We start from the raw sequence: 23,739 nt of genomic DNA, 5'->3' as shown, positions 1-23,739 counted from the left end.
CACTCTATTTATTCAATATTACCCTGGCTGATCAGCTTTCCTTCATTTGTTTACGATCAAGATAACACTGCGTTTATATCATGCAGTGCCCTATGCACCTTCGGGTACGGATAAGGGTTGTATGTATGTATGTATAACACTTACTCAGCTAAAATGAAATGCTTTCTTAACATATTGAGCAGTATCACTCAGGAAAAATGTAATTACTGAACAAAAGTATGTACTTTCAGTATTTTAATAATTTCTGTTGATTTGCGTTCATCATTTCAATGCCACTCACTAGACTAGAAATTAGGGCAAGGTATGGAATTAACACAGGTCTTCAGGAATGGAAGCCAAGTATGGTTGGCATTGACATCGGATTAAATTGAATGTATTATTTACAGGGAACAATAAATTGTAGCGTGATTATAAAGAAAAAAATCGACTTTTTATGTTACACGAAGGGAATGTTATATTGAAATAAAACATGTAGTTTTCTAATTTATTATTCAATAAAATTCAGGTGTGATGCTATTATGTGATATCCTGACTGCTATAAATGTTATGACAGCTATTAAAGTATTTTAATCTCATAAATCATTGTTATTGGATTCGATTTTCAACAAACCATCATGCTGCGTGCGTAAAATCACCATACGGTGCTTACCGGCAATCAGAACGCATATAAATCTTGTATACGAGATACGAGACAGGCCTGTTGTTGGACATCCTTCATGATTTATGCGCTCCTGATATGTGCACTCGCATTCCTGACGGGCGCCAACCACGTAGGTGGCTCTCCAGACTCCAGACTTAATCGGGGATGTGATGATCTTTCGAAAAAGGGAGAACGGGGGTTGTTTGTTATTTGTCTTTAAATTTCTTTTAAGTCAGCATAAAAAAACCTGGGTGAGAAGTAGAGTTTGATCTATTATATGCTCAATAAATATATTCCTAAAACGTGGCAGCGAAATGTTCTAAAAAATCTCTAATTTGTATGTTTTAAACGTTTGACGTTTTGTGTTGACCTGACCTGGTATTTTATGGTCCCACGGTTGGGAGGGTATGCACGGAGAGGTTTGGTATGTAAATATGTACTACTTTTAGTTTCAAACTTATTTTTCCAAAGTCTATATCCACCACTATTCAGTATGTAAATAGGCATTACTTTTAGGTTTATTCTCTACATCCACCGCTGTCAAGTATGTAAATAGGTACTACTTTTAGGTTTAGGGTTCCTTAACTCCGGTTAAGTATGAAAGTAGGTACGTAAACTCTACTACTGTTAAGTATGTTAATAGTTACTATTTTTAGGTTCAGAGTTCCTAAGGTCTATATCCACCACTATTCAGTGTGTAAGCAGGTACTACTTTTAGGTTTATTCTCTACATCCACCACTGTCAAGTATGTAAATAGGTATTACTTTTAGGTTCAGAGTTCCTAAACTCCACATCCACCACTGTTAAATATGTAAATAGGTACTTGTTCCAAACGCGACGTCAATATTTACATCTCCTTTGTCACATAAATCTTAGTGGCTCGTTTAGGGCGCTGTACTCTGTAGTAACTCGATGAAATCAATCAGATCGGCATGAATACGTGAAGTGTGTTATTCCACTTGAGATTGGACGTGATAGATAGGCCAATATTTATCCCGGAGTAAGTGTGTGTCGATGTTTGTGTTCGACTCCCACGCGATTTCTTTGTGTATCGGGACTTTTTCTCACTAGCTCACATTACCTTATACATATATTATCGAACAAGACCAAAAAGATAAGAGTTTAAAATAAATTTGAATAATTTGATTTAAAAAATAATAATAATAATGATGGATACAGCCGTTTTAGTGAAAAATCGCCTCAAGGGTGCTTTACAATTAACAGTAATTTTAACATTTAAAACGACACACGTAATAAAAAAAACACATATATAATGGATATAAAATAGTTACATATATAAGGATAAATAAAAAAATCTTTCTAAAAAAGGAACAAATTTTAAAAGTTTTTAATTTTTAAAAATCAACATTACTTTCCACAAAGTAAATTCCAAATAAACAAATAAAATGATTATTGATATTATTCTTTTACGAGAAGATAATAATATTATGCCCAATAAAAGGAAATAATATGCACAAAACCCTTTGAGGTTTGGGCGCCGCGCCGGCGGCCATTTTCAGGGTTAAGTCTGGAAGCTGGAAATATAAATTAACAAGCCTGTCATAATTTATTATTAAAACCTTGTATATTCATGTACAGTAGCCGAACAAGACTTCAAATAATGAAATATTATTTATTGTGTTTTTATGTACCCACAATGTTTTTTCTTCTTCAGCATTTAATTACAGGATTTTATTACAAGGTCATAAAACAGGCATTACGTTTTCATTCTTCGAAATGTAATCGCACGTTATTGTTTATTGTTTGTTTCTATTTTTTAAAGATAAGTATAATCCATTATGCTTGTGTATTACTGTATAAATAAATCAATAAATGAAATTGATTCTTTATTAAAATATATAAATATATTAAAATATAAGAAGAAAAATAGCGTTATTTTTTAAAAATATAATTCACTCCTATACGGCTGTCTAAACTCAAAACACAGTAAGGGACATTTTTTTGTAGTACGTTTTTTTGCGTTTTTGGACTAAGTAGATTCTACTTAGTCCTAAAATGCAAAAAAAAACACACTACAAAAAACGTCCCTTACTGTGTTTTACGTTTGGACAGTCGAATACTTATTTAGCTTGTATCGTATAAAAATGAGTCGTGTTCGAAAATAATATTCATAATTATATGCACAAAGAAACTGATAATTCATGACTTTGTCGAAATTATGAATCCTTGAGTGTGATTGCTTAAAAATAACTCAAGCAAAAATAATCGGATATAAGATACAAATGACGAAAGTAAAAGAGTTCAGGGGGAAGGACATATGATACGTACTTTTAACTGAGAAAATGAAAAGGAGAATAGTATACCCGTTATAGTGAAACTTGAAGTAGCATACCCGTAGTCGCACAAGCTTGCGTGCGTTGGACAAGCTAACTCAGCGTATACGAGTCACTTAAGGTGATTAAAGAAAAGTTTTATATTTGTATTAAAAAGATATAACATCTCAAACATTATACACACTTTTTTATAAAAGAAAATAAATTAATAACACAGTGCGAGAATATTCAACATGTTGTTAGTGATACCCGTATTGCATTACGAGCTATCTCAAGTACAGACAATTTTACAGAAGTTCAGAAAAAGGAGTGAAGAAAAGGATGAATATTTTATTTATACCCGCTTTAACACTTAAAACAAAAATTTGTTATTAAAGAAATAGTCGAAATTAATTATTCAAATGGCCCAAAAAATATAAAAAGCCCAAACATCTTAATCCAAAGAGCAAACATAGCCATTTAATAAAAATATTTGTATTTCCTCACGAATTTATAGAGGGAAGTTTTTATGCATGAAATGGTTCAATAGGCCTCCCTTCCTCAATAAACCTCTCTTATTTTCCTCGCGCTTAGTAGGTCTGTATATAAAAATATTTCAAAATTCCAGCATGTTCTCGATTGTACCAAGAGCGGTAAAATCCCTTTTCCCCGCTAATAAATCACATTTTTATATTTTGGGACAATATTCAGTCGAGTCCTGCAGCGCCGTCGTACGAAGCCTCTCAAAAAGCAACATTACTCCATTTTTCACGAGCCGATACGGGAAACGAAATCCCTCCGTAAATAGATCGGGCATGTGAGGCGCGTACGCGTAAAAGTTCCCGGATCCCGTAAATCATCCCTGTTTACTCGTATATGGCGGCATTTGTTCGAACGGCGGACGATAAAATAAATAGGGACCATTGGTGAAATACTTTATATATCGCACCCCGTAATCTCAACTGTTAATCATTCAATTTTCTGCCATTTTGCCGCCGCCGTTCGCCTTTCATGATGGCGGCTAGAACTATGTGGCGATGTACCCTGTCGCTATTGTGTGCTGATTACGTTTTCTTCCAGAGTAACAACGCATTATTCGCCCTTTAATTAAAACGTATTCAAACACACTACAAAGCCATCGTAAAACAAATGACGTCATGGTCATTGCCAATTACCTCTCTACAAAATTGTATCAATCAAACATTTTCTTTTAATCTCATTATATATCAGATTTGAGTATTTAGATCCAACTATGTAATGTCAATATGTTTGGTTTGAATTTGAAAGATATTGAATAAATGGTATTTCATAACAATTTGAGTGTGTGCAAATACTTGTTCACAAACCTGGGTTTTTTCCACTTGAAAAATAATTTTATATGACTATAATTTATAATTTTATATGTTTTTTTTCCGTCTCCGTAGTGTAATGGTCAGCACGCTCAGCTATCGTACTGTACCATAGGTCCCGAATTCGAATCGCAGGAGGGGGGGGTCAAATAAATATAAATGATTTTTCACTCTAATATTGATTAAATATTGCCCTGGACTGGTACCTGAAGCGGAGGGCTGATCATCTTTCCTTCATGTGTAAACAACGATCAAGATAACTCTGCGTTTATATGATGCAGTGCCCTAAACACCATCGGGTGCGGATAAGGGTTTGAAGAAGAATGTTAGTTTATGTCTGTATGTTTGATTTGAATTTGAAAGATATTGAACAAATGGTATTTTACAACATTTTGAGTGTGTGCAAATACTACAACACTCTCACAAATCAACTCAAAAATCTGGGTTTTCTCAAGGAGTTGTATTTATGAACTCATAAGTAGGTACCGTGTGGTGAGATTGATCATATATCTAGGAGTTCCAAAAATTTGACTAGTACGGTTATCAACCATTGGTAGAATGATGAATGTTGCTCGTGGGTAAACTATCACTTAATTGGCCTATGACAGGACATAAGTCCTGTAAATACTCAGACTTCCATATTCTTCATCTATGTTGAGATGTAAAAAAAATACGTAAATGGTATTTCATTTGTTCTTGAAGTTACTTACATATAACAATAATTTTATTATACAACGGAATAGAATTCTGGATCTATGGCATGCCAGCATTCTATAATACTGTTGGAAACACAATGCAGCCATAAGGAATGTGCATAACTTTAAAACACCATAAAACTTTTACTATTCTGCATTGACCGCCTTCCCGAAGTAGGGCAGTATTAAAATAATGTACCTCTTAAATCATAAGTGACGTAAAATCAAATTTATACCGCGTTTAATTACGATAACATCTCTCCCCGCGCCCCCCGCCCCCCTCCCCCGCCCGACCCTGCCATGAGCGTCAGCGAAAGTTTATTCAGCACCGAAGTGGGTCCTCCCCTTACAAATAAATCTTACTTTTAATATGTCTTATCACGCTCGCATTTAAATGCCAATGTTAGCCGGTTCAAAATAATAATAAAAAAAAATAACCGAGGCAAGGTTGCTTGTAATTAAATATTTGTTGAGGAATTCAAGAAAGAGGCTGTATTTTTATTTTTTCTAGATGGGAATTGCATTTATTATTTACCTTGCTTATAATGTTCAAGGTTTATAGATCATCAAGGGGATTTTTCTTTCTTCTAACTAAATAAAGATGTTTTATTTTAATCTGTGTTGGGAACAGAAGGGATAATCTAGTGTGGGCCAATCAGGAACTTCTCAGCATTTGCTCATTGCTGGGAGAAAACCACGTAAAACTCCTCAGGAGAAGGCGGACTGTTGACTGTCATCAAAAGACTTTCAGTTCCACTAGAAGAGGGTTCAGCATTTTGTGTTATAGCTTGGTTTATGCTATCAATGTCTTTCACTATTTTTATCATGTACTCGTTTGATACCGAGAGAGGCTGTTTAACGCGAAACGCTTCTGTGTATAGTATATTTTCTATAGTACTACTAATACTACTACCATCACGCCGTTTACACGCAGGGGTAGGCAGAGGATGGAATGCTACACTCTTCTCTCCTGACATACACTCCTCGCTTCCTTCAAATCCATGCATCTAGTCATACATGTCCTCCGATTACGCGGACTTTTGACAGTACCAGTTTTTTTTACATGTTACTGGACTGATATCTAACGTAAAACGTAAGATCGATCACGTTACTACGATTTAGATAATGCTACATGATTTTGATAGTGCCGTACGCACTATGGAAAAAAATGGCACAGGAAAAGAAGTTTACAATACTGAAATAATCTTATCTAATCATATATATAATGCTTTTTACTTAGTATTTTGTCTCTCATTATTTGTTTGACGTGTCCATTATCCTATGTTTGTATTATTGCTTTGAGCGTGTGTGTGTCCATAAATAAAATTCCACGTGTTATTGGTAGCTGGTAGATAAAATTATGATTTTGGTAGTTATTCCACTTGGTTCCGCACACGTGTCCAGCGTTTGTGCCTCGGATCTCAATCTGAACTCGAATAAACCATATCTTCTTTTATGCATTTTTTGCTGACAAGATATTCCTTCTGGAATCTGACTGGCATCCGTTTGTAATAAAGGTGACGCAAGCATACAAATATCTACAGACAAGCTGGACAGAACTTTGCATAACGATGGACCTACATGCATAATATTTTTTTCATGGATTGGTAGTCCGTCGGTGAAATGTAGGTATAAAATCATTTTTTTCGATGCTATACTTAGATTACAGCTGCTTAAACGTAACAGTAATATTCATATTTCTTTTGTTAAAATTTATTGTGCCTCTTGATTATTTATTGCAAGGAAAAAAAACTTGAATGAAAATGTAAATTACGATAAAGCACACGCGCGTTATAATAATGATGTTAGTAAAGTACACGCATAGAATAAATAAAAATACTAAATCAGTTTTTATACTGGATAAGAGCGATATGTACTGTATTTTTATAGTCAGGTATTCTTTTTCTTTGAGTATAAATATACTACTATATATTAGTATTTTTCCTCTTTATGAATAAAACAAGCCTGTTAAATATGAATATTTCAGTGAAATTTTAATATGTTATAGTCTTAAGTCGAAAATATCGATTACAAAAAAGTGATAATCACAATTGTAAATAGTTACATTTTAAAAGTTTGGTCATGAATATTCGTAGAGGAAATTTAGATAAATGCATTATTTTAGACAGCGATTAACGGAACCAAATTGAGGTCCCGAAAATCTACATTTAGACTTTTTTATTTACAGTGTCATTGATTTTTACGTTAAATAGTAACCAATGTATCGAAATAATAAAATAAAAAAATGAAATTGTGAAATAAACAGAGTTCTCTAATCGCAAATTTTCAACGTATAAATTTACAATCAAACTTTGACAATTAATTTATAGGTTATTATTATTCCTATACCTTAATCCAATCCATTATCAGTTCTTAACTGCAAATTAATGCGGGTAGGTAGTGGGTACTTAACGAGAATATTATCACGAGGGATACATATTCATTTCTTTATTTCTCCTTCCCCCAAATGAGAATATAACGCATAGATTCCAACACTCGCATTAATCAACATCCGTTCTCACAGTTTTGCCAAACGGGGCGAGCTACCCTAAAGCCCTAGGGGAGGAATAAAACCCGAATCACGCCCCCATATAACTTGGCTCACCTTTACTGGTAGCGGCATGTGCAGTATGCGCAATGTGCAGTATGGGGCCACAGCTACAGAGAATTCCCACGCAATTATTTTAGGAAGTAAAAAAGTCTGGAAACACTTAATTTGTGACTCTCAGCGAGTCGAGAGGGCTCAACTGTTGCGGTCTCTACTAAAATTTGTGAATTTTGACTATTTTTACGAGTGCTCTACTTTGAAGTGGTCTGAGTTTAGAGTGGTGTTCTGTGAAATAATATTCAAAGCAAGTCTTAAAAAATTAAATACGCAGGTAAGTCTTTTCTGAAAATTTAAAAAAATATAAATCGAATCATTTGTACGAATATAAGTATAAATAGGTCTTTTTCATTCTCACATTATGTTGTGATTAACATTTTTGCTAAATAAATTTTAACCACTATTGAAAGATGGTTTGATGTTTGATGATTTTATGGTTTGAGTCATGTAAATTAATAATAATAATAATTTTGGACAATTTATATAGCGCCATTTTCGTAAAATATTACATCAAGGGCGCTTATACAGATATGAATTATGATATACTAAATTGATTAAATTAACAACATTTTGAGTGTGTCCAAATACTTGTTCACAAAATCTGGATTATCTCCAATTACAGGAGTTATTTTCATATTATTTTTTGATATCTCATCAAAGATGAAGAAAAATAATATGATTAAATTAATTCCAGAAAGTTAATAGATAGAATAAAATACAACGCATATTGTTAAGAGGGCCGGTTTTTTTCAACAAGTGCTCATGAAGTGTAAATATCGGTACTTCGATATTTTTTCCATATAAACTGCAAAAGAGATATAACATCATTTGGACTTTGCGTAATTATTTACGGATATGATTCTATTCTACTCATATTTGTCCATTGAGGCGCTCATATATGTATAACGAATCAAGGAATAGTAAATAATTTATGGGTACCAAAAAAAAACAGTAGATTACATTCAGAACAGTATATAGGGTTCGTTTTTTTCTTTATTTCAAACAGAAATTTAAAAAAAATCTTAGATTTTTTTGCATACTGTTAGTACCCGGCCACGCATTACTATGGGTCAGTGTAGTTCAATGGAAAATAATGAAAATATAAAGCACACTTTTTTAATACACGTGTTTAATCTCACAATACTCGAGAAGTAATGAAAATCTATAAAAGAAAAATGCAATCGAAAACATTGAAAATTTCAAGTTGCAGCAGCTCTTAGAAGCATTCTATCCGCCATGAGCTATGTTTAGTATTGCGTGTGTCACATCAAACATATGGTGCTGCCATTGCGGTAAAAACATATTTTTTTTTAACCTGAAACAGGTAAAAACAACAGCCACGTGTAAATAAAAACATAGAACGTTTGAATAGAACGTTTTCTTAATTTCAAAGAAAGCTTTGAATTAATTTAGGAGATTAAGGATTTGAACAAACGAAAGTTTACATTTTTATTTATATAGAGAAAAGACATTCAAATAAATAAAAGTGGAGAAGTTTTATAATAAAGCGTTTTCCCGCGATTGAAATTCATAGAATATTCAAATTCGTTCGCCCGTTTAAATTTGGAATTAGCCCGAAGATTATTTTTCTCATTAGCGCGAACGGATAGAATCACTTCCATCAATAATTCAATTTGAATTTTAATGAAAGCGAACGTCTGGAAGAAATTTCCTCAATTTTCCAAATTAGATTGCATCGGCGGTAGTCAATTTGCAATTTGCACAGTTCCTGGAGCATAATTTCTGATTCAAGAATTCTGTGAAGGCGTTTTATTCGAGGATGTCAACCATTATCGAGATGTACGGTGGACTTTTTCCGCCATTTTCGAGATATTCCTTCGCTCTGTTTTAACAAGTGTTTGGTTTCAAGGACTTTTACTTTTGAGTTGCCTGATCTAAATCTATTGGTTTTAACTTGCGTTAATATTACGCAGCATTTTATTCCCCTCGTTTTTTATATTAATTTGAATAAAAGTGTCTAGAATACGATTATTGTATTTTTAGTGAAATGATATTCTTCATTTAAGGCCCCTAGAATATAATTATGAAAAAGTATAGTATTTAATTTGACTCTGGCCAATATCTGTACCCGACGGATTCTCCAGTTCTTTGGACACGTTGCGCGTGGCAACGAGGATAGCCTGGAACGACTAGTTGTGATCGGTAGCCTGGAGGGAAAGAGAGGGAGAGGAAGATCCTCACACGATGGACCGATCAAATTAAGGCAGCAGCAGGCACCTCAATAGTTGGAGCGCTACGTGCAGCGCAGTCAAGGGATGACTGGAGAAGAGTCATTGCTTCTGCAAGGGTCACAACCCTCAGCAATGAGGAATAAGACGGAGAAGAAGAATAGTATTTAAAAATAAAAATAAAAAGTCTTTTTAAATTTGTATATTTCAATAACCGTAAAAATGGTTATATTGAAGTTATTTTGTACCTAGGTAAACACTTAGAAAAATATGATTGTTCATATTTGCGTTACTAGAATTTCATTATAAAGACATGCAATGAGAGCAAGTTTTTTATCATATAAAAATGATTAATTTAAAATAATTAAATCCCCAAAAATGGCTGGTTAAACCAATTTTATGGGTTACATAATTTAAATCACTTTTTTGTCTTTTATTACTATACAATAATTACTTTTCTGTACCACATATTCTGGTCCTTCTCTGCACTCAAGTGGTGCTTAGGGCATCGCAACGAAACGACACGGGTCGACTTTTTGTTTCAAAGTGCCACATGTCAGATTTGATGAGTACATATATGTTTTAATACGTTCATTTAAAATGTGAAGACTATTACTGTTAGATTATTATTTTTTAATATTTAAATATTAAAATCACATAATGAATTTTAGGGTCTACTAAGTTGCATATTTTATTTTAAAAAAAACATTAAAAAAATTATTCGTGACAATTGTTTCGACTTGTCAGGGTATTATCAAACTAGTGTATGAATTTCGAGTGGTGCTTTGTGAAATATTATTCAAATCAACTCTTAAAAAATGAAATACGTTGGTCAGTTTCTTTAGCATTTTGTACGAGTACAAGTACAAATAGGACTTTTTCATTCTCACATTATATTGCGATTAACATTTTTGTTAAAGACAATTACGTGACAATTGTTTCGACTTGTTAGTGTATTGCCAAACTAGTGTATGAATTTTTTAAAGATTTGTAAGGTTCCTTTTACGAATTTTTTTGTTAACTTTGTTTATGCAATAATAATTGTAATGAAAGAAACCAAAGTAAATTTTGATGTATGTAACTACAGCATTTTGACATTATAACACCTTATATTTTTCACACTATCATATATTTTATACTTATGAGAATAAACATGTGGTCGCATTTTTCGTTTTAGTATTGAAACTTCTGAATTCATCAGCTATGTATACGGATCGAAATCACTCGATTGGAACCGTGATTCTCTTATATCTTTATATGTTTACAATGTTTATTTGATGTTTCTTGTTAATTCTAATGGGAGACGCGCTTGGAGTTTTAATGATTTCTGTAAGAGCGATCCATGACATGTAAAACAGAGTACACATCTTCATTTCTATGCACATCACTAGATCTTGGCAATTACCAGGCCATCAACCCTTGTGTACTCCTTATACACGTTGACACAAAAATAATCACCCTATCGGAACATGTTATAATTTTTGCCAATGGCGTCGTACGTTCGTCATATTTGACATTTGTGAACTAGACAGCTGCAGTATACAGATTGATAAAACGGACACAAATCGCTCACTCCTTTCAACAACGTCATATATCAAAAAACTTGATTTTTCAGGAGATCGTTTTTAAAGTTTAAAAATATAATGAAATGTATTAAAAATAAATATCAAGACACTTCTTGAACTTTTATTGTGCAACAGATCTTTTTAGGTAAAACTTGAAGGTTATTTCTCCATTTAAAGATATTCACTATATTAAAAAAAAAACAATTAAACAATACCTATTCTTCAAAATGCAAAAACAACACTTTGTACCCTGTAGCGGGTAAATATTAATATTAAAATATGCCGCTTTGCTGGGATATAGTACATTTTCTGGGCATTCTGAAAACGTGCACAACTGAAAATTGACGATTTTTGATAAATGACGTTGTTGAAAAGAGTGAGCGAAATGTGTATAAACAGTGGCGGCAGCCACTTGAAGGATGTCATCTTTGCCAATCCACAAAAAATGTAATGTTTTCCATTACTCAAAATCATTTTTTTTATTTAGTAAAAAAAAATATTCAAAATAAAATCGGATGATTAATTTTGCACCACTCTAAATTTGTTTGTATTCTACGGCTGTCTAGTTCACGAATCTTAAATATGATTGAAGTGAAACGCCATTTGCAAAAATGATAGCATCTTCCGATAGGCTGATTAATTTTGCGCCACCCTGTAGTTTATATGCGTGTTGCCGATGCGATTGAACATTTCGCCGTTGAACAATAGAACCTTTACATTGCTCTCTCACACAACATGATTACTGATTACCATCTCTACATCTTTCTACATCTCATGGTGTGCACAGAATACCAACGTTGTGATGGATACAATAGATATATAAATATTCGAGTATAAGTTCAATAATTCAATGTAGAGAGCCATGACATGATATGACTTGAAATAAATTAAAATGTATGAAATAAAAAAAAGTCAGCCAATGTAAACTTCAATCGAAAGTTGAATGAAATTTTTAATTACGTAATTTTGTCGCCGAACCACACTCTTGACTTACAAATTAGTTTTTTTTAAACAGTTTCTCTCTGCGTCAAATGCGCATGGTTTCATGTGATTCTAATGACTTGTGAAGTTTCAGCTAGCAAAAAATATCAACCATTTTAAAGTAGATTGGCTCAGCTTAAACGATACATGTTTTTTGACTCTAAGTATATCATTATTTTTTGAGATCTCAACATACATGAAGAAGAATATGGAAATCTAAGCATTTACAGGACTTACGACCGTCATAGGCTGGTTTAAGTGATCACTTTACACACGTGTAACATTCAACAATTCCACCCATGATTGACTACGAAACTATTTAAATTTTTGGAACTTCTAGATATATTGATTAAACTCAAACACAGTCCTTGAATTTAATAGAATTCACTCGAGATATAAAGCAGAAACCATTAAATTTGTATATGAGGTCCGAATCCTGAATTATATTAACACACTTGAGAAACGCTACAAAATATTATTTACTAGTGTTTCTCAAGTATGTTCTCTAAAAAATAACTCCTTATTGGAGATAATCCAGATTTATGAATTTGGACACACTTAAAATGTTGTAATCTTATTATATCTACTTGATAAAAACTGTTAACGAATAACGTTCTTCTTTTTCAAAAAACACCGATGACTTGCAAGTATCTAAATACCAAGCGCCCACAATTTATCTTAATATCACAAGGTTTTATTATTATTATTCTTCCGTATTGAAAAAATATTGGTACTTTACTCCCTTTTATTCATGTAATAAGCAGCAAATGTAAAAATAATGATTCAATAATGCTTCTTTTTTATATTTATATATTTTTGATTATACTTTTTGTTGTTGTTGTGAAAATATCGTAAAGAAAACGTGCGTAAAAGATTAACGAACGAACCAAACCATTTGCTTTCTTTTGATTAATTTCGAGTATTTGTATTTTGTTTCAGAATTCGGCCTCTAATGACGCAATATTTCGATGCTGAACTCGAAGGGTTTTTGTGAAGGTAAGTTCATTTTAATACAATTTGGCGCTATGGTCCCTCGGAAACCCTTCATTACTCAACTCGGATCGGACAAACCCTCTCTAAATCACGAATCTGTATTTTGTACAAATGTTATGATTATGACTGCGTATATAAAGTTGCGGGTTTGCTCAATGTACAGTAATCAAGCCCAAACGGCAGATCCAATGATTGTTGTTCTACCCTCATCATGTTTATACTGTACTGCTTTTAATTATTTAGTGAAATGCGCGAGTACCTCGGAAGTAATTAAAGATATGATAAACATTGTATAGGTGTATTTATTCATATATTATACGAGTACGTTGGAGTGGAAACGTTAAATGAGTAAATGTGATCACTTACTATTCAATGTATGTATTTACACACTTATTTGTGCTGTGCATATATTCACATACAAGCAATCCGATTTGTACATACTTTCAATGGCGATTGTATACATTTTTACATCTGATTCAGTATTTTATAGATATATTCACACACAAGCAATCCGAAGTATACTTCCAATGATGATTGTACGCATTTTTACATCTGATTCAATATTTTGTAGATATATTCACACATAAGCAATCCGATGTGTACTTCCAATGGTGATTGTATACATTTTAATATCTGATTCAGTATTTTGTTGATATATTCACACACAAGCAATCCGAAGTGTACTTTCAATGATGATTGTATGCATTTTTACATCTGATTCAATATTTTGTAGATATATTCACACACAAGCAATCCGATGTGTACTTTGAATTATGATTGTATGTATATATTTTTAAATCTGATTCAGTATTTTGTAGATATATTCACACACAAGCAATTCGATATGTACTTTCAATGGTGATTGTATACATTTTAATATCTGATTCAGTATTTTGTAGATATTTTCACACACAAGCAATCCGATGTGTACTTCTAATGGTGATTGTATACATTTTTACATCTGATTCAGTATTTTGTAGATATATTCACACACAAGCAATCCGATACGTACGTTCAGTGATGATTGTACACATTTTAACACCAGTAAATGCATGCTAAAATTAATTAAATAATAATTAATTCTATTGTCAGATTCAATATTATGAATTATAACAATTATTTATTCATATTAAGATGTATTATGTATGTAGGCTAATAATTCAAAATTTGTTATTCTTAAATGAAGTATGAATAATCCAATTAGTTTTAATACTCGGTTTAAAATTCATGATTCGTGTATCGATAGTCGTCGATTTAATTTATGTATCGCGTATCGTTTACAATGATCGGTTCGTATGGTCACAATATTATTATCGGCTAATCACTCAGATATCACAATAACCGGTTATTAACGATTGAATACACCATTGATTGGGCAGGCGTTAAGCTAAACACACACAAACATAGTCAATTAGGTGTGCCGGTTTTCGCACATACTGAGTCCGTGTCAACATGTCTATTTTGGGAAATCACTCTCATTTCTGTTTTCGGGAATATTTTGATTCTAGTTTATAATTGAGAAGTCCATTTCCAAACCATGTTATGTTAAAAAATTAAGTTTTTTTAGCCAATCGGTTGAAAATTAAAAACATTTACGTCCATGTTTAACATAATATGCCAAAACTCGTTAAGTATGAAATAAAATGGAATAGAAAAAGCAACACTATTGCGAAATTTGCTATGCCGATCGACAATTCAAAAATCTCTCAAAAAAAGCTCAAATCGGTAGATTTAATCTTTTACCAATTGCCGCCATTCGTTAAAAGATTTAATTTTTTAACATAACGTCGTTTGCAAGTGGACTACTCAATTGTTTAAAATATATGCTCAGTTTTTACTGTCGTTTTTTAGGTGATTGCGTGTCCATGACGGTGATTTTTCATTATTAAAAAATGTTATATCATGTTTTATAGACGAAAAATTGTACATATATATCATCTGGAATTAATTTATAAAAAAATAATTTTAAAATTATTTGATAGCTCATGAAATGTGCATATTTTTTTCAAGTTTCTTCAAAATGTTTTCATTTTTATGTAATTTTTTTGGATTTTTAAGGTTAGTAGCGGTAGGTATTTTTTACGAAATCATAGTAATTACTTTGTTCACATATAATTCAACGCATTATAAAAGGTCCTTAAAGCGTATTGACGCAATGAAATTTGATTTAGGGCATCAATAAAATCATATCTCTATGCCATTTATATGGGTCTCATTCTATAGACATTATTTATTTATCTACAAGCAGTTTGAAATAAATGTTCAATTTTGATAAATGCCCTTTTCGGACAATCGCCAGTCAGTCGATGTGTTTCAAGTTTTTGGTAAAAATTCTCTCCAGTGGTGGCTCGCACCTCCCCGTGAGGGCAGTGGACAAGTTAACGACGCACCTGAGTCCTGCTGGGGTCACTAATGCCCCTTTAATTGCACCCACGCCCCACGTCCCGCCCATGGCGCGTGACTCGTAAACTTTATGGACAAATAACTAAAAAGATATAACTCAAAACTAATGAAGATTCCGTAGAAAATATGGAATTAGGACATAAACGAAAATTCACGTAAATTACTGATGTAATATAGTGCTGGTCAGAAAGACACCGATCGTTGAAATTGATATAATAATGTCAAATATCAAATTTCAGACATCTGCCGTTTAATGAAAAAAAACACTTTTGTCTCAAACGCTTTCTTTACACGCAAATTGTTTATTTGTTGTTGTATAAAACCTACACTGTCAAGTATGAATGAGGTATAAGATTGTTTTGTTTTGAGAAGTATAATTAATGTTTAAGTAGTAAGGATTATATATAATATATTGACGCTTGTCCTTAAAATCACAGATATTTAAGTATAAAAGAATTTATGGCACATTGTAAAAACCTTTCACTATCGTATAAAATGATATTTTAATAATATATGTATACCACACGTAAGAAAACATTTTAGGAAAGCTAAATACTGTTTTTTTAATATTTTATTTTTAATGGATCAGAATATTTCAAAGCATGTGACACAGTTTTCTGGCGTTGTGTGAACAGTATAAAGAACATTAAGGACGAATAACATGTTATAACTGCAAGCGTACCGAAGAAAGTAACATAAATTTAGTCGTGTTTTATTCAATGTCTTTTCTCTAGAAATATCAACACAAAACTCCTCCCCTATGAAATATTTATGTGACTTCACGTTTGGCTTACGAAAAGATAACAAAACGAACGCCTTAATGTAAATTATATAGGAATGAATGTTTATATTATTAGGCTAGGCAATTTGCCACATATAAAATAAACAAACGGAGGAGGCCAAAACGATTTATGTTGCTTTTATTAAACTGTCTACTGAAATTTCGTTTACACAAAAACGAAATTAATTGCTGACTACGCATGAAGGAAAAAGTGTTCTACTTTTTGATGTTTTATTACAAAAAAAATGAGAGACTACCCTTTTTAATATTAAGTTTGTTTAATTATATCACTGCCTTAATTTATTTCAATAAACTAAGAAACGATGAATCCAAATGACTCTCCATCATGTCGTATACTCGTTGTAGTATTTAAGACAATAATTCCTCAAAACATTTTTTTTACCAGTTTTTTCATCCAAATTTTTCTCTTCCACGTGCATATGTACTTCTCATTTATGCATAGTCAATAATAAATAACGTAAATTCATATCACAATATAATAAACCGTGTTTTATAACGAGTAATGAATCCTATCCGGATATGTAAATCGGACAGAAGCATTGTTCACAGTCATTAAAATTCACAACATTCCAAAGTCGGCTCATTAATTTGCTAAATATTCGAACGTAGATTTAATTACGTCCGCGTTAAGTAAGGGTTTTCATTTCATTCGCAGGGCAATAATAATTTTGTCAGTGAGTGTCGAAAATGATATTTAATTTCAGAAAAAGGTGTATTCGCAGACAAAGGGAAATAAAGGGCCCTGACTACAAATATTGTACATTTCACTACCGAGCACCACCAAAACAGTCGAGTAGGTGCTACAAATAATTTATTTGTAATCTGCTGCCATTGTAGCTGTGCCAAAAACTTTGAATTACGAGTATTCCGCAACAATCGTGTAATAAAATTGTAATTAGGGTAATGGATGAGTTTTTAACACAACATTTCGAGGAAGCGCTAAAGCCACTCCTGTTGATTTAATTGTATTATATAATAATTTCCTCACAGCAAAAGTCTTGTGTGTATTCATATAAAAGTATGTATTAATATAAAAAAAGGGATAATTATTGAATGAAATTATTAATATTTAGAAAAGGAAATAAAGGAGAAATAATATTAAGATAACTCCTTCGTACCGCATTAAAGTATATGTTCCCCAGTAATATTTAAAAAAATGTAAAACATGATACTATCAAAAAAGAAGAAAACAGTCCCTCTCAAAGCACAACAGCTCTGACTCGTTTTTGGAGAGGCTCAGCGCAACTAGAATTATAAGATTGTATTAAGTAGAAACGAATAGATATTGTTTAAAAAAATTAACTATATTAAATAAATAAATGAAAAAAAAATACAATTGTAATTTTTTAAAGCATAAAAGTGTTGGCTGTGTTTAACTAGTTGACTTCAGCAAAATCTATGTGTAAAATGATTTCTTCCTCTTTAAACCCTTATCCACACCCGATGGTGCATAGGGCACTGCAACATTTAAACACGGTGTTTTCTTGATCGTTAACACACGAAGGAAAGGTGATCAGCCTTCCGCTTCAGGTACCAGTCCTGGGTAATATTGAATAAATATCAGAGTGAAAAAATCCCTAATATTTATTTGACTCCCCCTGGGTATCGAACCCGGGACCTCCAGTATGGTAGCCGAGCGTGCTGACCATAAAATTACGCAGGCGGATGAATTTTTCACTGACCATTAAAACGTTTTCTTAGTTTTAAATAACACTTTTTATTTTAAAAGCGATCTTCGAAGTACTCGATCTGGTTAAGTGGTGAGTACCATTCTAGTCGTACGAGGTAGATAGAAGATGTTCCAATGGTAGAAGGCAACTAACTGTCTTGCCTTCGGGATGTGCGTGACTGGACCGAGATGGGAGAAGTCATCCCAAATAGTACAAGACAGAAAACAAATTCACAATAAGACAAAAAAGAAAAAGACTGTGTTAGAAGAATAAATTTTCCGATGTATTTATTAGAAGGCTCACTGGATTGTATAAAATGTAGATTAAAAAGAAAAAGCGAATTATTTCTCACGAAAGGAATTCTTTCAAAGGATCGTAACGGAGGGTGTTTAAAAAACGGATAAATTCTAAATAAATCTTAGTAACTACATAAATAAGATTTTTCCTTCGTTTTAAATATTCATGTAACGAGTCTCTTAGCTGCTCTTTGCTTTCTCGCAGAGTCTTCCATTTTCTTACTTTGTGAAACTTCAGCTGTTTTATTCTAGAAACACTGATGTGAAGTAAAATATGGAAATTTTCGTTCGCCGTAAGAAGGGTCTATCATGTAGCGAAGATAAAAATTTCAAACATTAAAAAAATGTTTCTTTTATAAATGTATGAGTCTTCTCTTCATTCCATCGGGAATAAAGAAATTTTAACTTTTGTTTGAAGCTATTTTTATAATTAAGAAAAAATCACAATTTGTTCCATGTTTTTGAAGAAAAAATACACGGGAATATTTTTGTCGTGTTTTGATGTTTATTTTGTTGCCGCCGGGGTAAGCACAAATAATAGAACGCCACACCAATCTGTATTTGCAATCCATCTTCGCCTCTTCCACATTCATAGATCTCTTCATACATACCTGACGATTATTCCGACTCCTGACTCCTGACCAGACCACTTTCAAGTTACCCTTGTAAGCAACTGGTTTACAATATTGCTAAATTGTACGTACTGTATTGTATAAAATATTATAGTTTATATAAATAATAATATAGTAAATAATAATGTAGTTTCGTCTAATTCTTTATCTTCTAAGGTCTATGCATTGAAGCCTTGTAGTAATTTTTTATACATGGCATATAAATAAAAAATTGTTCGCCTCCGTGGTGTAATGGTTAGCGTGTTTAGCTACCGTGCTAGAGGTCTTGAGTTCGATTCTCGGGGTGGGTGGGTGAAAATAAATGTTAATAATTTTACAGTCTAAAATTAATCTAATATTACCCTTGACTGGTCCCTGAAGCGCAGGAGTGATCACGTTGCCTTCATGTTAGTACGATCAATATAACACTAGGTACGTCAATGCGATGCAGTGCCTGTGCACCATCGGTTATGGTTGAGAGTTTGAAAAAAAAGAAATATATATATACATTTATAAATATATATATATATATATATATATATATATATATATATATATATATATATATATATATATATATATATATATATATATTTACAACATTTTGAGTGTACCTAATTACTTATAGATCTCACATACAAATTAAAGAGTTTCATTTTAATAATAGCTTCTTTCATCTCACCATAGATGTCTCTAGTGAAATCAATTTGTTTCGAATATGAAAAAAAAAAAAAATATATATATATATATATATATATATATATATATATATATATATATATATATATATATATATATATATATATATATATATATATATATATATATATATATATATATATATATATATATATATATATATATATATATATATATATATATATATATATATATATATATATATATATATATATATATATATATATATATATATATATATATATATATATATATATATATATACATATATATATATTTAGATATATATATATATCTAAATATATATATATATATATATATATATATATATATATATATATATATATATATATATATATATATATATATAGAAGTTCCAAGAATTTGAGTAGTGTGGTTGTCAATCATGAGTACAATTGGTTAACGTTACACGTGTGTTTAGTGATCACTTAAACCAGTCTATGACGGCCGCAAGTCCCGTAAATGCCCAGACTTCCATATTCTTCTTCATCTATGTTGCGATGTGAAAAAACAAAATTTATCAATAAAAATATATGTTCTAAAGGGTGGGTTAGAGCTTACGAATTTCATCCCAGAAATATTCCTTTTAATGAGTGTAAATTCCCGGATTACTATCCCGTTCTTGAAGTTCCCAAATAATATCGACTGGTCCAATCTGAGTTTATGATGATATTAGGGACTGAGCCGCTTGTGGTGCGGTTAGAGACGGATATAAAGATGGTCTCACACAGATAAAGTCCGGAGAGAAACATCGAAAATATTTTATAACCGGAAGATGGTATGGTTTGTATACGCCTGCGTTTTATAAGATACGTATATTTTATAATAATAATTTTATAAGTCTGTTGCGGTTTGAACTTATAAACTTACAGATATCAGCTGAAAATGTAAACGGTTTTATTAGGGTTGCCAGGTGTCCTTTTTACTTCTAATATGTATTTTTTATACCTCGAATATTCTGAATCCGGTTATGTATCATTAATAACAGTACCTACGTAATTAGAATAAAGAAATCGGTTTCATGAACCATATTTGTTTCTCTATGCCGATTTCAATAATATTTATTACTTATAGTAACTTCTTTAACTCTCATCAGCACCCGATGATGCATAGGGCACTGCATCATATAAACGCAGTGTTATCTTGATCGTTGCCACATTAAGGAAAGGTGATCAGCTCTTCGCTTCAGGTCAGGTCCAGGGTAGTATTAAATAAATATTATAGTGATGAAATCACTCACATTTATTTATTCCCCTTTGGGAATTGAACCCGGGACCTCCAGAACGGTAACTGAGCATTTTAACTATTACACTTCGGAGGCGGACGTCTGAATTTAGTGATTTCTAAAAAAAAACTGAAAAAACTGAATTCATTAATCGGTCGAATTCTCAAAATATTTTTCAAAAATCCATAAATCATATTCGTTTGAATATTTTATCATACATTTTTATTTATTCCAACTGGGACCAAATCCGGGACCTCCAGTACGGTAGCTCAGCGTGCTGACCATTACAATACGGAGGCGGACATATATACAGACAGTACCAATGCAAACAGACTCAACGATATATTTGTATGTAGTTCAATATTTATATATACATATTATTTTTTAACATCTCATCAAAGATGAAGAAGAATATGGAAGTCTGGGCATTTACGGGGCTGACGACCGTCATAGCCCTGTAAATGCCCAGACTTCCATATTCTTCTTCATCTTTGATGAGATGTTAAAAAATAATATGAAAATAACTCCTGTAATTGGACACACTCAAAATGTTATATATACATATAACACTTTTAGTTTAAATCGCTTTTATAAACGGAAATAATTAATTTATTTTTTATTTTTTGTAGGTAGGAAACTATGAACATTTCAACTAATATTTTTTAATGTCCTAGCTACCTCTAAAAGGTGTGTTCTGGTACACTTGTACCGTTTCCATTTCATAAGAAAGGCTTGCCAAACTCGTAAGGTTTCTCTAATGGGTCGTTTAGGCGGGAATATAAAGGAGAAACGTACTTAGCGGTAACAATTTGCATAATATCTCCGGAGCTCAGTTCATCCCTGACTGCTGGATGTTGTTGTTTGGAGTTCTAGAGCTCTCACTTGCACACTCTAAATCTGGATCAACCTTTTGTCGCCAGTTAAGTTTTACGGTTATTGTACTTACTGTACATGTAGCCTTTCTTTTATTAAACTTCATAAGTATAATGCGCTTTAAAATAAATGCCTCGTTAAATTTGCTAATCCTAGCTAAATCTTGTTATGCAATAAAATCCTTAATATACCAGCTATATTTTAAAACCTAGAAATAGTACAACATTTTGAGTGTGTCCAAATACTTGTTCACAAAATCTGGATTATCTCCAATTACAGGAGTTATTTTCATATTATTTTTTGACATCTTATCAAAGATGAAGAAGAATATGGAAGTCTGGGCATTTACGGGGCTGACGACCGTCATAGGCTGCTTTAAGTGATCACTTTACACACGTGTGATATTCACCAATTCTACCCATTATTGACAACCACACTACTCAAATTCTTGGAAGTTCTATAATATAAGAGTTAATATAAGAGTTTCTGCTTAAAAAATAGCTTCTTTACATCTCACCAATAGATGTCTCTAGTGAAGTTCTAGTGATTCAAGAACAAGGTTTCTAAATTGGTTCATATATATATGTAGAACTTCCAAGAATTTGAGTAGTGTGGTTGTCAATAATGGGTAGAATTGGTGAATGTTACACGTGTGTAAAGTGATCACTTAAACCAGCCTATGACGGTCGTCAGCCCCGTAAATGCCCAGACTTCCATATTATTCTTCATCTTTGATGAGATGTCAAAAAATACTAGAAATAGTACTCGTATTTCACGAAAAAGATTTTATTAATGTTTTGAATATTGAAAGTATTAATTTTGTGGATCATATTGATATATTATTTTGAGCAATAAAAAGACTTTGTTTTTTGATCCACTCACATTTTTATTGACAACCAACTAGTTTCGGCAACAACCTGTTGCCCTCTTCAGGGTTTAATTTAATAAATTAAACCCTGAAGTTGATTGTTAATAAAATGTGAGTGGATCAAAAAACAAAGCCTTTTTATTTCTCAAAATAATAGATTTTATTTCAATTACTCGCAATTATCTTCTTCTTCTTGGTGTAGGCCTAGTGGCTTGTTTTAAGAGGGATTATATTCCCAGCTAGTAATCCATCTCTTTGGTGGTCTGTCCGTGAGTCATCTAATTTGGCGTTGGCCGTGCTGTGCTGTGGGGGAGTCTGGATGGTTCCATTCTCCTAGCATACGCATACCATTGTCTTCTGTGTCTTCTGTGTAGCCTTCCCCACCTAACGACATCTTCAATCTCGCATATTTCTCTTATCCTGGTGTTACTCATTCTATCTCGTAGACCATTACCAGATATGCTCCTAAGAGTCTCTATTTCTGACAGTCTTTGCTCTTATGATTGTATTTATTAGGCATTAATTTCAGTTTATTATTATTTATATTTTCATGTAGTAAAAATTGATAGAAATTGTGGTTAAGTAAAAAATATATTGATAATTATTATAATAATAAAACCCTTACCGCACCCCAATGGTGCATAGGGCACTGCTTCATATAAACGCAGTGTTATCTCGATCGTTTACACATGAAGGAAAGGTGATCAGCCCTCCACTTCAGGTACCAGTCCAGTGTAATATTGAATAAATATTAGAGTGAAAAAATCACTTATATTTATTTAACCCCCCTGGGAATCGAACCCGGGACCTCCAGAACGGTAGCCGAGAATGCTGACCATTACACTACGGAGGCGGACAATTATAATCACGATTTTTTTTACCATGACCATTTACCATTTTTTACGATTTATTTCAATAGTTCATAAATATATCAAATGTTTTTTGTAATAAATCAGCCAAATCACAAGCATTCAGTCAAC

The 23,739-nt window shown here is 32.2% G+C and overlaps 1 protein-coding gene across 4 annotated transcripts in view; it reads left to right on the top strand.

Moving 5' to 3' along the window:
• LOC148307392 (uncharacterized) overlaps positions 1-23,739 on the top strand; it is a 205,123-nt gene that overhangs the window by 52,387 nt on the left and 128,997 nt on the right. For all 4 annotated transcript variants that reach the window (XM_088263476.1, XM_088263473.1, XM_088263474.1 and 1 more), the window contains exon 3: positions 13,238-13,294. The gene's annotated coding sequence lies outside the window, so the exon portion shown is untranslated. The remainder of the gene's footprint in view (positions 1-13,237; positions 13,295-23,739) is intronic.

Source organism: Brachycentrus maculatus, unplaced genomic scaffold, assembly GCF_059751285.1.
Source record: "Brachycentrus maculatus isolate JH-2025_06_01 unplaced genomic scaffold, ASM5975128v1 h1tg000199l, whole genome shotgun sequence".
Lineage (NCBI taxonomy): Eukaryota > Metazoa > Arthropoda > Insecta > Trichoptera > Brachycentridae > Brachycentrus > Brachycentrus maculatus.
The sequence above is the reverse complement of the archived record's forward strand: the minus strand, read 5'-3'. Positions and strand labels throughout refer to the sequence as shown.